Source organism: Protopterus annectens, chromosome 2.part0 (assembly GCF_019279795.1).
Source record: "Protopterus annectens isolate FY-2018-M chromosome 2.part0, PAN1.0, whole genome shotgun sequence".
NCBI classification, from domain to species: domain Eukaryota; kingdom Metazoa; phylum Chordata; order Ceratodontiformes; family Protopteridae; genus Protopterus; species Protopterus annectens.
Window position 1 is genome coordinate 1,287,256,715 of NC_056728.1, and position 18,187 is coordinate 1,287,274,901.

The following is an 18,187-nucleotide window of genomic DNA, read 5'->3' on the forward strand; positions in this document are numbered from 1 at the left end:
CAGTTAAAGTCTCTTCCATACTGCTGTTTTGTGCACCTTGTTGTTTCATAAGATTTTCAACATGTTCCATCCTCTTTCTGATCTCTTCTTTGAAACTTTCTAGTTTGGTATGCAATTTTTCTATTTTTAATAATACATCATACATACTGGATAGTATTGACAGGATGTCTTTTGTATCACACTAATACTGAGTATCATTTCTGGAGTGACTCATGTTGAAGTCTCTTTCTTCTTAATCAAGCAGTTGAAATTCTGACAGCAAAATTACAGCTTCTGAAGAATTTGAAGCTATAAATCTTTTTTCTGACTATTAGTGAATAAAATTAGTTAAGAAGCATCCAAATTTTAATGTTTTGATTATATTTTCTGTCACAGAAATGTTTGAATCCCCATTGCAATCCATATTATTACTCAACCTGTTATTGCATCTATGCATAAAATCTTTCTTTTGTTAACAAATGCACTGTTTGAAAACCAACATTCTGTATCTCGTACAAGAACTACATTCTCCTCTGTCTCCCCTATGTTTTCATATTATGTTTATTTTATATGAAATTCATATTCCCACATCTCTATAATTCTAAGCCTCACTGCTGTTCTGCCATGCTTGTATCCTATTTATTCTTCTCTTGGTTTTAAAATTCACTTTTGTTCTTAGCCCTGTTTATAATGTCATAGAATAGGCTGATACAGTCTAGTCTTGTCCCTTGACGCCCTAGTAGCAACTTGTTCTATAACTTGCATATCTTCCTCGTTTATAGGCTATATATCATTAAACATGAAAATCTAAGTTACTGTACCCTTCTCTGACTCAAACCATCCCCAAGATTAGACTTTTTTTCTCTTAACTTTAAAACTTAGTACTGGTCCTAGATCTTGTTATACTTTAGTTATGTACTTTATATATCTGCCAGTGATAACAAGAATGCTCTTACTTTTTCACACTGCAGTTTGTTTTTCTTCATTTGTAATTTAACATCTTTTCTGTGGCTGGATAAAATTGTCTAGTATAGATTTAAAAAATGTTAAGACAGCTACACGTGGGTGTCACAACATGTGAAGGGTCTGCCCACTGCCCCCCCTCCCCACTGACTTACAGTGTAAAGCTATGGCGAGTTGTATATTGAACAGTCTCTGTATTGTGCTGACAGACAGATGCAACAGAACATGATGTCAAGTGGTAAACATTATGAAGTGCATAGAGCTCTACTCTAGCACTGTTAATATTGGGTCTAGCAGTAGACACTAAGTACTGACAGTGCTAAATGATAGTGTGAGAGGTAAAAACTGCTTGTTTCTGCCTTGCTGTGTATGCCTCTCAACTTGCATTGTCCTTCTTAAACATGCTTGATTTTTCTGAGAAATTAGTCAAATATGCTAGAAACAGAGTTATACATGTCTTAATGTTCAGAAATGCATATTGATTCAAATACTTTTCTCTGATTAAAATTTTAAATGAATTAGAGCAATATTTAAAAACTATGCTGGCTTTGATCCTTTGCCTAACCACAAATGTTAAAAAGTAAGCTAAAAAATCCAGTAAAACAACTTACATTTTTTTATTTTTTCTGTAACCAGTACTACATGGAACATGCATTGCAAAGAAGTGAATTTCTTTGCATTCTTTGCATCCATGTCTCAAACACTTAATAATGTGGTTATATTCGCATATAATCCTCTATAGTGTCAGCTCTTTCTCTGATGGGTATGCAAGCTAACTTGCGCATTTGCATATGAATTCCATTTCCAATCTACTTTGGATTCCTAAGAAGGCACAAAGAGTAGTACAGTTGAGTAAGTTAAACTTACCATAACAGTAGATGCTCATATTATCTCTACTGTGGTAGCCTTAGCTATATGTGTTATATCTTACCAAGTGTATAAAAGTCAGCCAGATCCCAAAACTTCAGGGCACCTTCCATGTGCCCAAACTGTCAGGCGGCTTGAAGTGAGCTATCTATAAGATGAGCTTTCCTGTCAACAGAGTGATGGAGACTGAGCCTTGAAAGAACAATGCCAGGAACAACAACAAATAAATGTCCACACCCTGGCACCAAAAAAATAAGGGTGAGTGGCTACCACAGCAGTGATCATTCAAATATATACTGTTATGATAAGTTTTACTTACACAACTGTACGGTGTTCATCATCTTGATCACTACTGCAGTAGCCTTAGTTATATGGGTAGATTACCATAGCTAACAATAACTGTGAGGTTGAAGTAGAAGAGTCCAGGAGCCCCTGAAGAATGGTCCTAGCAAAGCTTGAACTGGACCTTGAGATGAAATCAAGCTTATAGTGCTTTGTCAAAGTATGTACAGAGATCCAAGTAGCAGCTTTTAGAATACTTCTAGAATCCAAAAGTTTACAAAAAGCCATAGATAAAGCCAAGGTCCTAGCAGAGTGGGCCTTGACCCTCACTAGAATAGTTTTGCTATGGTATTACAAAAGATGATAGCCTTAGACAACCATTTGGAAATAGTCTGTTTTGATATAGGTTGTCGCTTCTTATCTTCACAAGAAATGAACAATTCATCTGAAGATCTGAAAGATTTAATTCTGTCAAGATGGTAGCCAAGTAGTCTGTAGACATCCAAGGTATAGAATATCCTTTCTCCTCCATTTTTAGGTTCAGGAAAGAAAACAGGTAGGGGGATAGTTTGGCTTAAAGTAATCATGGATGCCTCTTTAGGCATAGAAGAAGGATTAGTTCTCAAAGCAACCTTGTCCATATGGAAAATGAGATAGGGTTGACTCACTTTAGGAGGCTGCAACTCAGATACCCTTTTTTGGAGTGGTCAGAGCAATCAGTAACACTGTTTTCTATGTTAAGAATTTCAACTTAGCCAGATTATCTGTTTCAAATACAGCAAGTATTATATTCTATTAACACTTCTTGGATGGCTGTTATACAAAACTCCTTTCGAGAATATTTTGACATGAGATTAACTGAAAGAAGAGAATCCATAGGCAGGCATGCTGAAATGGCTCATGCATAAGCACTCATAGAGGAATAAGAAAGGCCATAGGATAATAACTCACACAAATATGGTTGAACCATAAAAGAATTATCCCTGAATGGGTGCTGGTTATCTTGTTGGCACCAACTAGAAAACCTTTTCCATTTTCTAATATGTCATTATCTAGTAGCAGGGTTTCTTGCCTCCATTAGTAACTGCTGCACATCTTCAGAAAACAGGTGCCCAAATTAATTGAAATAAGATCTCATCATTCAGACAATCATTTGTAGTTGACTGATGTCAGGATGTATCAAATACCCCTGTTGTTGTGTTAGTAGATCCAGTATGTGAAGAAGCTTGTGGTAATTGCCCCAGGTCATTTCCAAAAGAATGGAAAACCATGATTACCTGGGACAGAAGGGAGTCACCACAATGATCTTGAGAGATTGCTTTGGAAGTACCCTGGATATTAGTGGAAAGGGTGGAAAAGCTTGTAGGAACATTTCTGTTCAATGAAAAGAAAAGGCATCTGTCTTCCAAATTATCTAGCATGGAGTCATGGAACAGAATCTTGCCAGTTAATTGTTCAGAGAAGATGCAAGGATGTTTACTTGAGGAACTCCCTACAAATGGATCAAATCTTGGAAGACATCTGGATCTAGTTTCTATTTGCAAGGTTCTGACCTGGACCTGCTCAGCTTCTCTGCCACACAGCTTTGCTCTGACAGAATGTAGAATGTCTTTAATGTGGGATTATGCAGTGAAGTGATATCCCAAACAAACATGGCTAGAGTGCAATGGGGGTATGCCCTGGTTCCCCCTTGCTTGTTGATGTACCATATGATTGCGGAATTGTGTCTAACTACTTGAAGAGGTCCTGAGGACCAAATGTAGTTCAGCAAATTGAGTTCTTTGATCAGGGAAGCATTTCTTTAATATTTATGTGCTTGCATTTATCCTTGGTGTCCTTTACCCTGTTAAATTTTGTCCCTCCTGAAACTGCTCTCCAAGCAAAGTTTGAAGAATCTGTAATGACCGACTGCTTTGGAGCATGGAGGAAGAAGGGGATACCTGGTTTAAGGATATCAGTTGTCCCCACCAAAAGATTTTTCTTCTGGCAAATCCCAGCACTGGTATTTCAAAAGAAAAGGGGTGCTGATGCTGAGACCAGAGAGAGATTTCAGATACTACTGTATTTTTCTTCTGTGGAGTATTGCCAAGGGATATCATGAGAATCATAGATGCCACAAGACCCAAAATCCTGAGGTATTCTCTCAAAGTGGCCACAGTTTGAGTGGAAAAACCTTAGAAATAGATCTAGATAAAGAGGCTAGATTAATTAAAACCTACACTAAATGTACACTATCTGTATCCAAGAACATCCCTACCACATTTTTTAAGTTTTCTAGTAGTCACTCAGAAAAATTACACTAAGTGTACATGTAGTCTTAACTTTGTGGTAACCTTTATGAATACCCCACAATATTTAAGGCTGTAGGAAAGTCAGCAGGAAAACTAAAATTAGGAGGAAGAAGGTGTGAGTTATGCTTGTGTTGTCTGTTCACTCACAACAGTTTACACTTAATGCACACTTACTGTGGGCATTAGTGATTCCAATGGAAAATCTATGTTTTTTTCCTGTGGAAGAAAAGCTCTTTGAACTGAAGTGTTGAGTTGACATCCCAGAAACACAATCTTATGTGAATATTAGAGTCCAACCTAAAGCTCTCATACTGGGTGACTTCAACTACCCCTCTATTAACTTGGAAAACTACTCATGTACCAATACACTTGCCCAATGTTTCCTGGAATTCATTAATTCCAATGCCCTGGACCAGCTCGTTCTTACCCCCACTAGAGGTAGCAACATCCTTGACGTGGTCATTACTAACATGGGCGACCATTGCTCTACACCAATAGTCAACTCCTCCCTGGATAGATCCAATCACAACCTAGTCAGCTTGGAAATCCACATCCCTCCTACCCCCCTCCCCCACCACAAAGGTAACCACCATGAAAAACATCTCCAAAGCTAACTTTGGGCTCCTAAAAACAGAGGTGGCAAACTTCACAGTACCCATGCAAATGGAGAATAGTTGCACGACCACCGAATCATACACCAATGCACTGTACGAACACGTATACAGATGCATGGATCTCGCCATACCCAATAGAACCAAGATACTCTCCTCCAAAAAAAAAGAAGCCAATCTGGTGGTACCTTGCCATAAACAAACTCTACAACAGAAGGAGGAAACAGTTGCAGAATAAGGTGAACCCCAAGACTAGAAAAACTCCCTTATTAGCCTCAACAAAAAGTTAAGATCCCTCATCAAATCCTCTAAAGCTAGCTATGAAAACAGAATTGCAGCAGATAATAAAGACGACCACAAAGCCTTCTATAGTTACGTAAAGAATCTCCACTGCAATACCCATATTTGTTCTGAGCTACTGCACAATAGTACCTCCTATACCGTGCCAACAGATATTGCCAATATACTGGCCTACAGATTCAGTGCCAACTTTACCTCTCTCTCCCCAAAGGACCAATCACAATACCAGTAGATTGCCAGGCACCCAGTATTACTGCTGCACAGGTTAAAATAGCACTGTCCAAGGCCAAGAATACAGCTTCTGTGGGACCTGATAATATCCCTAGCTTTGTTCTACATGAACTACAGAGTGAACTAGCACCTCACCTGTGTGCTCTGTTCAATCACAGCCTCACCTCAGGCTTTGTCCCAACTGAATGGTGCACTGTTACAGTCATCCTTCTCCACAAAGCAGGAGTAATTACAGACCCTGGTAACTATTGCCTCATTAACCTGATGATTATGATATGCAAAGCTATGGAATGCATCATCATGAACCTAATAAATAAGGATATAGGGAATTGCCATACTCTGCATCCCACACAGTTTGGCTTTGTGAAGGGTAGATCATTCCTGCTCAACTTGGTCGACTTCTTTGAGTTAGTTACCAGAGTTGTGGATGAATGCAAGGTGGTTCATACAGCCTGCCTTGATCAGGCCAAGGCCTTTAATACCATTCCCCACTCAGGAATCATACAAAAACTCACTAAGCTAGGCATCAACCCCTATATCACTAGATGGGTTGCAAACTGGCTCACAGATAGAAACCACAGTGTGAAAGTAGCTGACTCCAAGTCAGACTGCTGACCAGTCACGAGTGGAGTCCCACAGTGTTTGGTTCTGGGTTTTCTACTGTTTGGTATCTACTTCTCTGAAGTCCAGGCCAAAATGAAGGGACTCTGGCTGACAAAGTTTGCAGCCAATTGCAAGTTGGGAGCTATTATTAACTCCCCAAGTGATGCTGACATCCTACAGAAAGGCCTCACTGAGACCAATGACTGGTATCAGAACCATGGCCTTGAGCTCAATGCCAAAAAATGTGCCATGATCCCCTTTGGGAAAAACACGGTTCCCATAAATTACCACAATGATGGTAGTACACTGAACACAGAAAGCGTTATAAGAGATCTGGGAACACAAGTTGACAGCAACCTCTCTTTTGACCATCACATCGTCACTGTGGTCAGAAAGTCCTTCTATGTGGCACATCTCATTACTAAGGGTTTTGAATCCAGGAAGAAAGAGGTCATTGTCTCATATCACCTAATAAGAGGTGATCTCTGCTTGACTTATAGCTATGTCTGACCCAGCTTGGTTAGAAATGCTACATCTAACAAAATCCCAATCCCTCCACACCACACACTCTAGAGACCTCAACCATATTACCACAATCAAGAGAATGTGCTGGAGGGACAGGTTCATAACACAGAGACTGCCCATGCTATGGAATAGACTTCCCATACATGTCAGAGCACCTCACTGGTCCTCTTCAAGAGAAATCTTGGAAATAGTAAATTCACCCCAGGGTTCACTCCAGTGGCTCTACTAGACAGAGGCACTGGGAACTAAGGTTGGGTGGCACGATGCCAGAATAATCCTATGGGCTAGGCTTGTAAAGACTCCAGGGCTATTAGCCTAGTACACACCTATGAACCTATGAAGCAATCAAGAAAGAATTTTGAATATTATCTTGGAATCCCAGCTTGTGTAAGAGCTCTCTCACCCAAGAGAGAGATTCCTGAAACTTTGAAACAGACTCTTCAACGATAATCAAGTCATCTCAGTATGGAAACATGTGGATACATTGTAGACTAAATGAGCTATAACTGGAGCTAGATACTTTGTGAACTTTTTTGGTACAGTAGATAATCTATAGTTTATAGCAGAGAACTAATAATGTGATCCAGATGCATAAAACCTTAAGAAATGCCTGATGTCTAAATGAATAGGGCCATGTTAATAAACACCTTTTAAGTCTAGTGTTGCCAGGAAACTTGAAGTAGGAAGAAGAGATAACAGATGGTGAAATGACATAATTTTGAATTTAGACACTATCAAAAACAGGTTTAGGAAAGAAAGATCCACAACTGGTCTCCAAGCATTTTAATTCTCTGGTGCTAGGAGCATCCTAATCCTTCCCTATCTGTGAAGAGAAACTATCTATCACTCCTTAGGACAACATGAGATGAAGAACTGGTAGAAACAAGAGTCAGATCTGGAAGATGGGGAAGGATTCCATGTATAATGCCTCACCACTGGCCAGTAATCATGAAGCCTTAATCCTCATGACTAGCACCAGTGGGGGATGTACATTAGGAGGATGACAGGCACACACAGTATTTCCAGATGCAGCTCTTTGCATCAAGTGCAATTTCCTTAAAGAGCATACAGAGACCACAGTCAGTCCGGGGCTGGTTTATTCCTCTTTCACCAGATCCCCATTAAGACTCCCCACTGGCACAGCTATAGAGTTAGGTACTTGGCCAGTGTTCCAAGCCAAGTCCTCCAACACGCTCTCTGTCCAACCAGTGCTTCATGTCCCTGCCCAAGTAGCTGACATACACACTCTTGGAGATTTGTTTTACACATGTACACACACACACACACACACACACACACACACACACACACACACACACACACACACACACACACACAAACTTACACATGGGGAAAGACTGACACAGGTTTTATAACCCCCTTCTGCCCAGACTATAAGGTAATTATCACTGCCACCAGAGCCCCTTATCAACTACTTTAGGGCCCTTAACAAAAGCTGTCCAATCTTACTATGTAAGTGTTACTATCAATACAAATGGTCATTTGATCAACAGCAAGGCTATTAGGAGTGGCCCACACAGTGTCAACAAAGAAATATGCAAGTACTCTCAGAACTTAAATATCTCTAGACAGATCAGCGATAATGACAGGTTTAAATATATTTATAATAAATATTAAAAAAAAAAATGCTCAGTATAAATTTACAGTGGCAGCAGAGTTCAAAATCACAGAAAATATTTAAAACATCATTGCAGGACGGTCTAAATTAAATAAAGAAAATAGTTAAGCTAAGGTTTGTTATATTCCTGACTATATCTAAGATTATTATACCCTAGTACACTTAATTAGAGCAGCAAGGCAGATGTGATGAGTGGATCTTGATGTTGTCAGGTCAAAGACAGAATACAGAATGCTATCTCTCACAGAGAATTCTTAAATTAATATCTCAAATATTACTGCTGGGATAGTTTGCAGAATTACATCATTGTCATCTGACTCTTTCCTAGGTAAAAGTCCCACTGTTGAAAGCTAGTAGTATTTAGCATCCACCTGTGAAATACATATACAAAGGCTTTTCCTCAGATCTTTTCCGATCCTGGAAGTCATAAAACATTAAAACATTGTCAAGACAATACCGAAAACTTCTCACCACAGTGATTGTGTCTGTTGCTGCTTTGAAACTAAAAGATAAAATATTTTTTATGGCCTAGCCATAAAGTATTTTAATTTCAGCTATTTTTCTGAAGTTTTGCAGGCTAACCTTCTATATTCCAGTTTCCCCTGTTAAAATAATTGCATTTAAACAGTTACAATAGTGTACGTACATGTCTGTTCTATTACAGTAGAGTACACTGTGGATATATTTCAAACAGCACTTTGTAAAATACCTCTTCAGCACCCGTCTGTACAAACCATCTTATATGACATACAGCTCTAATACATCTATAACACAAGCATCTTATTTGAATCATGTCAATATTCACAAATGACATAATTATTTGCAAAATTCCAGATAGCTGGGCTGGCATTATCTCCTTTCGTGACACCATAGAAAAGAAGAATTTCCTCTCACTGCCATCTGTAACCATGATGAATGATTTTCAGAATCCATTTTTCTGAAACAATCTGTTGATAAAGATAAAAATGGAGATTCAGACTTTCTGAAAGAAAAAAGTTGCCAGCGTATGAGGGGATCACATGGTCTCTTTAACAGTCATCCAGACTTGTTGGACTGTCCTTGGTTTTGGGAAGTTCAAGACTTTGTTTTGGCACCCCCTTCTCATTGCTTCTTAAGAATCTGTTTACCTGTATTTTGATGAGACTGTTAATCCTGTGTTTTTTTTAAATGGATGAGGAGATGGAACATTTAAAGACTGAAAAATGTTAAGAGATTCCCTGTATCAGCTTACCCCTTTCATCATACATTTTAATCACTTCTGCAGAAGATGGACCAAACACTAAATCCATATCCAAGGGAGAGTTTTAACATCATCTGGAAGGTTCTGAAAATGCCGCCAAGCAAATATCCTCAAAACTGTACCAGTGGCTATAGCCCTGGAAGAAGTATCAACAACGTGCTACTCACACTGTAAACAATGAATAGTGACTTGCGTAATGGAAGAAACATAAGTCGGTTAAAACAGATATTTTTACACAAGAAGAAACGACAGATAAAATATTCCTCATACTTTCAAAATTTGTCAGAATAATTTTTAACGTCAGCCTGACGATTCAAAATCCTGAAAATTAAAGTTGCAAAAGTATACAGTTTTTGCTGTACCTATCAATAATTGTCCCATCATTAACAGAAAGAGTAGGATTGAAATTAACTAAGTGCTTAACAGCAGTGGGATCAATTAAAGCTGTAGCTGCTGGGCCAGTATCGCGGATAGTGTATACAATTTAAAAGAGTGAAGAATTTTATACATCCTATCTGCTTTTTTAGGTGCAGCTAGCTGACTTTCAGGAAATTGCAGGCAGTATCATACTCATCCTTAAATCAGACAGAAGAGGACTGGATGAAACTTCTGGAAAACTCTTCTGTAACAACTCAGTATTTTCTGAGATACTGAGAAACCTTAATGTTTTCCCTCTGAAAACACTGGCATATTCTAGCAAAAGTCACAGAGAAAAATAAAAAATAACCTCCCACTGGGAAAATCAGAAACTGAGCTCATCTGAATCTGAATCAGAAATCTAATGAAAAAAATGTATCCATCCCCACTTATTCCTGTTCAGATTCAGCATCATGAATCTTTTCAGGAAAAGAAGCATTCGTCTTTCTTGTACCAAAAACTATTCCTACAAGAAAGATCTATAGCCTGAATTAAACCCTCAGCTACACCCAGTAACCTACTCATGTCCAGAGAAAATTGAGGAGTAGACACATGCTTGGATTTCTGTTTCTTTCTTTCTTTCTTTCTTTCTTTCTTTCTTTCTTTCTTTCTTTTACATCTTTATTGAATTATCACTTAAGACATCAATCCACCATTACATAAATTGATCAATCCTTCCCTTTCTTTAAACCTCACTCCTCTTAAAAGACACTACTCTGCATGTATTGTTCCCAGGATTTCTACTTTTTTCTATGTCATTTGCTCCTACTTTCTCTAAAGTTTCCATTCCAGTGCTTTTTTTTATTTTTGTTACAATATTCACTACTTCAAATGTAGTTGGTTTAGACTTTGATTTCCATTTTCTAGTAAGTGCTTTTGGGACAGCCGATAGGTAATTCAGATCCTGTATCCTAGCTAAAAAAATATTTGTCTTAGTTACAACCATGTTTCACCCAATGTTTCTAATAGAGTACACTGTAGGTAAATTTTAAAGTCTGCCAACTCATTACTCTCCCAAAACATATGTTCCAAGTTCCCTCTTTCTTCCCCATCACTCCTCCGATATTTGTCATCTACCTGAGGAACAATTCTTAGGAGTCTGCTTGGGAAATAAAGAAACCTATGCAAACACTTCCAATCAAAAATCCCAAATCTTTAGGACTATGTTGCATATTTGGGAGCCACACATAGGTTCTCCCATAATTTCCTCATGATTTGCTTATCCAGTCTCTCTTCACAATATTTTCTAATCACGTCTGATTCCTATAGTTATTGTGCAATATTTTATATGCCCTACTAATTATCTCTTTTTATCAGCAGTTTTCTGTTTCTTTTTGACAGGAATAACGAGGCCAGCCATGTTACTAATGGGAGCAACAGCTTCTCCAGGGATGGGCACAGCATTCTGACACAATAGAGAAGCCTTCCCTGTTCCCTCTCCCAGGACCAACAAGAATTGCTCCCCCTTGCCAACTGAGTGGACCCCATCAGGTACAGAGGACATAGCTAAACCCTGGTCCATAGTGGCTGTAGGTTGTACACCAGAATTATCTAGAGTAAAATTTGAGTGATCTGAGGTATAAAAAATGGCTACAGAAGAGTTATCCACCTGCAGTTCAGGCAGATTGCTAGCATGCTGTTGGTGAAAGGTTGTCTGCTTAATTTGTTCTCATTTTGGCAGGAATAAAGAAAGACCATAGGACCAGTGTTTGTTTTTCCATGGTAAAGCTGAAAACTGTGCTTCTTTCCCATGAAAGACAAGCAGCAATTGCCAGTAAACACTACCAGTCCACAAAAGTTAATTTTTTGACAGAGTAACACAGTAAAACACATTTTAAAACACTACACTACCCACAGAAAAGTAAAATAAACACTATTTCTCTACAGAAAAAAAATATTTCCTGTTACTTTACATCACTTTTAAAATGAAAGAAAAAAAGCAGTCCACTTAAAACTAAGTTATAGTCTCAAGATAATCCATTAAAATGCAACACTCCTAGTTTTAAAGTAATTTTCCTGAAGAAGAAAGTAATAAAACCTCAGCAAAATTAACAAAATGGAATTTTTTTCATCTTCCAAAAGGAACTTATCTGCCCAGCAGAGGAACAGCATAAGCCAACTATCGAACATCGAAAGCCCCAGAGGATTATACTCTTCAGTGGTAGCAAAGGTCTAAAGGGCTTCATACACTAACTTGTCTTTTAGTCTGCTTAGCTTAAGCTGCCTGACAGTTTGGGCATGTGGAAGGTGCCTTGAAGCTTTGGAAGCTGGCTAACTGTTATGTCCTAGGGAGGATAGAACCCATACAGCTAAGGCAACCACAGCAGTGATCAAAATGATGAACATCTAAAGAATACTTTTGGTTCTTTCCATATGCATTACTTTTTCATCAACTAATTGTGCAAAGATTTATTTATTTATTTATTTGCTTTAGTTGACTAAGATAGTCTGGCTGGGCAGAAAAGACCCTTTCCAGCAGGGATCCAAGGACAAAAGTTCTATGCAGAAATAAGAGATATTTACAGTTGTACAGAGATTGGTAGCACATTGAAGGATAATTGCATACTTCTGCATCAAATGATGAAGTGTAATAAATAATATTGACATGGGTATGTTGTTCCGTTGTACGATAGAGCTACAAGACACAGTTGTATATCATGACTTGAAATAAACATAAATATTTTGTGCGTTTTAAGTACGCAATCAGTTACACAGTTTTAAGTAATAGACAGTGGTAGTTTATATAGATTTAGTAATTAGATAAGTCTAATATTAAGAGAGTTAGGTTAGTGTAGTTTGAGTTTGACTTGCTAGCAGAGAAGTAAATAGTTGTAATATGCTAATGAGTTAACAGATCTATATTTTTTTCAGGCCAAAGGAAAAAAAATTAAAAGCAAGAGAAGTAGGGGTGGAGGAAGGCATGGTGGAAGAAAAAGTGTTGGCTGAGTATGATGGAGGGGTGGGTATAGGAGGTTTGGGGAGGGAGATAAGAAAATTAAGAAAGGCAGACATTAGGGTAGTGAAGGGCAGGGGTAGAAGAGATGAAGATTTTAAAACAGAAGTCAGTATATGAGGTCCTCTTAGGGAGTTATGGGTAGAAATGGTTATTGGTGTATTAGCTTGCCTAGGTGAGGTGCATGTGTGTGTGTGTGTGTGTGTGTGTGTGTGTGTGTGTGTGTGTGTGTGTGTGTGTGTGTGTGTGTGTGTGTGTGTGTGTGCATGTATTTGAATAAATATGTATATATGAGAACCGAAAAACACAAGTTTAGTGATATCACTGCAACTCTGTATTACTCCAGGACTGTTTTGTTTCTTTGGTATATATACTCATCAAACACCACACCACTGTCTTTCTAAAAAAAAAAAAAAAAGGATTTTTGCAAGGGTTATGTCTACCTGAACCCAATATTCCGTACCTCTCTATACATTGTGTCTGTGATGGCACAATAGTGATGTAAAGGAGACATTTCCCAATCTCCAGTATTAACATGAGTTCATTTAAATAATTGTAAATTGTTGATTTATCTGCTTATCAACTATATATATATATATATATATATATATATATATATATATATATATATGGATCCCCTTCAGTTTACGAAGCATACAATGCGAAACACAAATCACCGACACCAAAGGACCGACAACGCAGATGACCGACAAGGCGAGAACCCGATGGACTCGGTAAGTGTGCGATAGAGTGAGGGATTTAGTGTTAGGAGGCGGACAGGTAAGTGCGATAGTGAGGGACTGTAGTTTTACTGGCGGGTTAAGTGAGTTAGGGTTAGGTGCGGGTAGGGTAAGTGTGCGATAGTGACGGAATATATGTTTAAGGGTGGGTTAAGTGAGTTAGGGTTAGGGTGCAGGTAGGGTGTGTGTGCGATAGTGACGGACTGTGGGTTTAGGGGTGGGTTAAGTGAGTTAGGGTTAGGGTATGGGTAGGGTAAGTGTGCGGTTGTGTCGGACCTTAGGGTTAGGGTTTGGGTTACGGTTAGTGCATGTATGGTTGTGTGTATTGTCGGTATTTTGTGCTGTCGGTCTTTTGGTGTCGGTGATTTGTGTTTCGGCGTTGTGGCATTTCGGTAAACTGAAGGGGATCCATATATATATGGGTCTAGGACACATGATCGACTAGCATATGTCCGAATCACAAAACATTGAACACACATGCACAAAAGTGCTTAACATCGAAAAGCGCTTCCGTGTATGTGCAGTTCAAAAAAAAATAATCTACATTTCTGCAGGGGGGCTTTGCCCCCCTGCACACCCCCCCCCCCACAACCCCCTACTTTATTATTCTCACTCCGAGATCACACTACAGTGGGGAAAAAAGAATTTTCCCTTACCCGAACTATAGTCTGATCTACGAAACAGGCACACATACACGGAAGCACTTGTCGATGTTAAGCACTTTTGTGTATGTGTGTTCGATGTTTTGTGATCCAGACATATGCTAGACGAGCATGTGCCCGGATCCCATATACTCATATATATATATATATATATATATATATATATATATATATAGATATATATATATATATCTATATATGTATATATATATATATATATATATATATATATATATATATATATAAAATATACATATATACATAAATATATATATATATGTATATATATATATATATATATGATTTACCTTCAAAATTTTGAATGCTAAATGGTTGAAAATGAATTGGTTGAATGCACTATCCTGAATGATCAAAATGTTGAAATAAAATTAGTCTAAACTCACAATGTCGAAATTATCAAATTTGCCCATTTCTGTACTGTAGTGCAATATCGGAGTTGGTATATTTAAGTAGGGGGATGTGTGGGGTGTGCAGGGAGTGCATAGCCCCCTTGCAAAATAGTAGAGGTGATCTCATTGCTTTTTCAATTAAATGATTTTAGACATTTTGATCATTCAATATTTTGGGTTTAGATCTTATTTTTCAACCAAATGAACGTTAGACATTATGGCATTCGACAGTTTGAAGGTAAACATATATACACACACACACACACATATATATATAAATATATATATATATATATATATATATATATATATATATATATATATATATATATATATATATATATATATATGCATACATATCAATATAAGGACATATGCACACACATACACACTCATTCTTTAGTGCACATACATCCAACATGGTACTGGTGGAGTGAAACTGTAATAGAATATAACATAGATCACGAAATGTCTGTAGAGATCAATATTTAATACTGAAGAGAAGTATCGTAAAGAACTTTAAAATAATTCCAGAAACAACATTTTGCATTGCAGTACCTTTCTCACTGGATCTGTCACATTCTGCATTGCATTTTTTAATTACTGGCAGCAAGTATCAGACAGAACACAACACATATTGTTAGCAACATAGAACTATTGACTGGATGTTGCTCTGGATCTCTCAGTCATGCCCATCTATATCTCCGATTTAAAAGATAAGATGTTAACAGTTACCCTAGAGTTTCCTCAAAAGCAGAGCAGTTAGTGCTTAACCAGTGTATTACAAATGGTCTATGAAGAATTTCAGAAATCTTGACATTGTAATAGTTCTGAGTCCAGTGTTGTTAAGTCTATGGATGCAGATCCAATCAGCCATTTTTCATATTACAAGTGACATTCACAGGTCTTAGCTTCTTGGTGGGTTATCCTGAATTTATTTTTCTTAATGTTTAACTGAGGACCACATGTGTTTGTTTTGGTTAGTGTTCCCATTCCCCTGGATAACAGATGTACAATTTAAAGAAAAAAAAAGGATGACACCATTGCACTGTCAGCTTTTTGGAGGGGGTAGTCTTTCACATTGACCTTCAAATTTTCCCTCAGACCATCTTATAAACCCACTTGTTCCCATCGAAGTTACAGATGTCAGGGAGTGATGCCATCATATGCACTGGAATGGGATGTTTTGTTTTAAGCCCTAGCCCCTGCCCCATGCCTGTCCAGTGAGGTTCTCCAGAGGAAAACTTACAGTGGATATTAAGGATGGGCTGATACTTCAGAAGTGATACAAGACTTCAGAATGACCCCCACCTCTTTACTAGGTAGGGTACTCAGGTAAGTTTCTCCATTCTCTATGTGGGATATTGTTACTAGTAATATTGCCCCAATCATGCATTCCATACCTTCCATCAAAGACAAGTGAGCAGGGTGAGTTTCTTTTCTCTTCCATTCTCCTCCATTCTTTTTTACCAGATCCAACTATTGTCAAAGGTTCATAGGTTCATAGGTTCATACTAGGCTATTTGCCCTAGGGCATTTATAAGCCTAGCCAGAGTGTGTTTGGCTTTCGCCACCCATTTTAAATTAATTTTGCTATGCCCTTTTTCGAGGTTAGTATACTGTGCCTCTGTCTAACAGTGACACAGAAGTGATACCCGGGGTAAACCTACGATCTCCTATCCACTGATCAAGATTCCTCTTGAAGGGAGTCAATGAGGGACTCTGCCTAACCTGGACTGGGATTTTATTCCAGAGTGAAGGGCGCCATTGGGTTATGAATCTGTCCCTCCAGCATGTCCTATTTATTTCAGTGCTGAGGTTCAAGTCTCTTGAGCATGCAGCTCGATGGGATTTGGATTTTCTGAGGTGCAGCATGTCCATTAATTCCGGGTTGGACATGGCTTTATACGTCAGGCACACATTGCCTCTGAGCAAGCGGTATGCCACTGAGTAGAGCTGGAGTTTCATTAACCGGGCAGCATATGGCAGCTGTTTGAGCCTTTTGATCCTCTTGGTGAGGTACTTTTGGGGTCTTTCCAGTTGCTGCAGGTGTCTGGTAAGGTACATCCCAAAAGGGGCATTGTACTCAATTATGGGCCTGATGAGGGATGAGTAAAGAGGCATGCTGACCTCCCCTGATCTAGATGTGAATCCCTTCATGATTAGGTGGGATATATCAAATGTTTTTCTAACCACTTTGGCCACATGGTTGTCAAATGAGAGATTGCTATCAACTTGGGTCCCCAGGTACCTAATTACTTCTTCTGTACTTAATGGATTACCACCTATGTGGTAACTTGTGGGCACTTTGTTTTTGCCAAAGGGGATGACTATACACTTTTTGGCCTTTAGCTTGAGGCCATGGCTCTGGCACCAGTTGTCTGTTTCTATGAGGCCCTTTTGGAGCATGCTTGTGTTGGCTGGAGAGTCGATTATGGCGCCCAGTTTGCAGTCATCTGTGAACTTGGTCAGCCACAGTCCTTCCGTGTTGGCCTGTACCTCCGAGAAATATATACCAAACAAGAGAGGTTCCAGGACTGAGCCTTGTGGGACTCCACTTGTAACTGGTTTGGAGTCTGACATGGTTCCAGCAATTCTAACCATGTGGGTTCTGTCCTTGAGCCAGTTTGCAACCCATCTAGTGGCATAGCAGTTTATATTTAAGCTTGTGAGCTTATCTATAATGCCCGAATGGGGTATTGTACCGAAGGCTTTTTCGAGGTCCAGGTAGGCTGTGTGGACCATCTTCCCCTCGTCGATGGCCTTGGTGACTGTTTCAAAGAAATCAACCAGGTTTAAGAGGCAGGATCGGCCCTTAACAAAGCCAAATTGGGTAGGATCCAGTGTCTGTAGGTCCCCAATACCTTTATTTATGAGGTCCATGATGATCCTTTCCATAGCTTTGCAGACCAAGCTAGTCAGGCTTATGGGGCGATAGTTTCCAGGATTCGTTGAGTCACCACCTTTGTGGAGAGGGACCACTGTTGCTGTACGCCACTCTTTGGGTACATATCCTGTAGTAAGGCTAAGATTGAACAGTAGTTTTATGTTTGGTTTTAGCTCTTCTTGGAGTTCATGCAGGACGCAGCCCGGGACACCGCCTGGTACCATTGATACTGTGTTTTTTGCTTTGGAGAGGGCGGCTCTTACCTGAGCATCTGAGATGTCAGGGGGGCAGCACTCTGCTGGGATAGATATTTGCCCTTTTGGTGGGGAGGGGGGAGAAGTTTGCGCTGAACCTGTCAGCTAGGATGTTGGCAATGTCTGTGGGTTCGATGTATTTTTTTGTAATTTTGGACTAATTCTGAGCATATCTGTAAATTCCCACCCAGTTTCCTAACATAACTAAAGAAAGCCTTGTGATTATCCTTAGTGTCCTGTGCAATTTTTCTCTCAAAGTTGGCCTTAGATGATTTTATGAGTGCCCGTAGTTTTTTGCTAATACTGATCAGAGATGCCTTCCCTTTTTGGGAT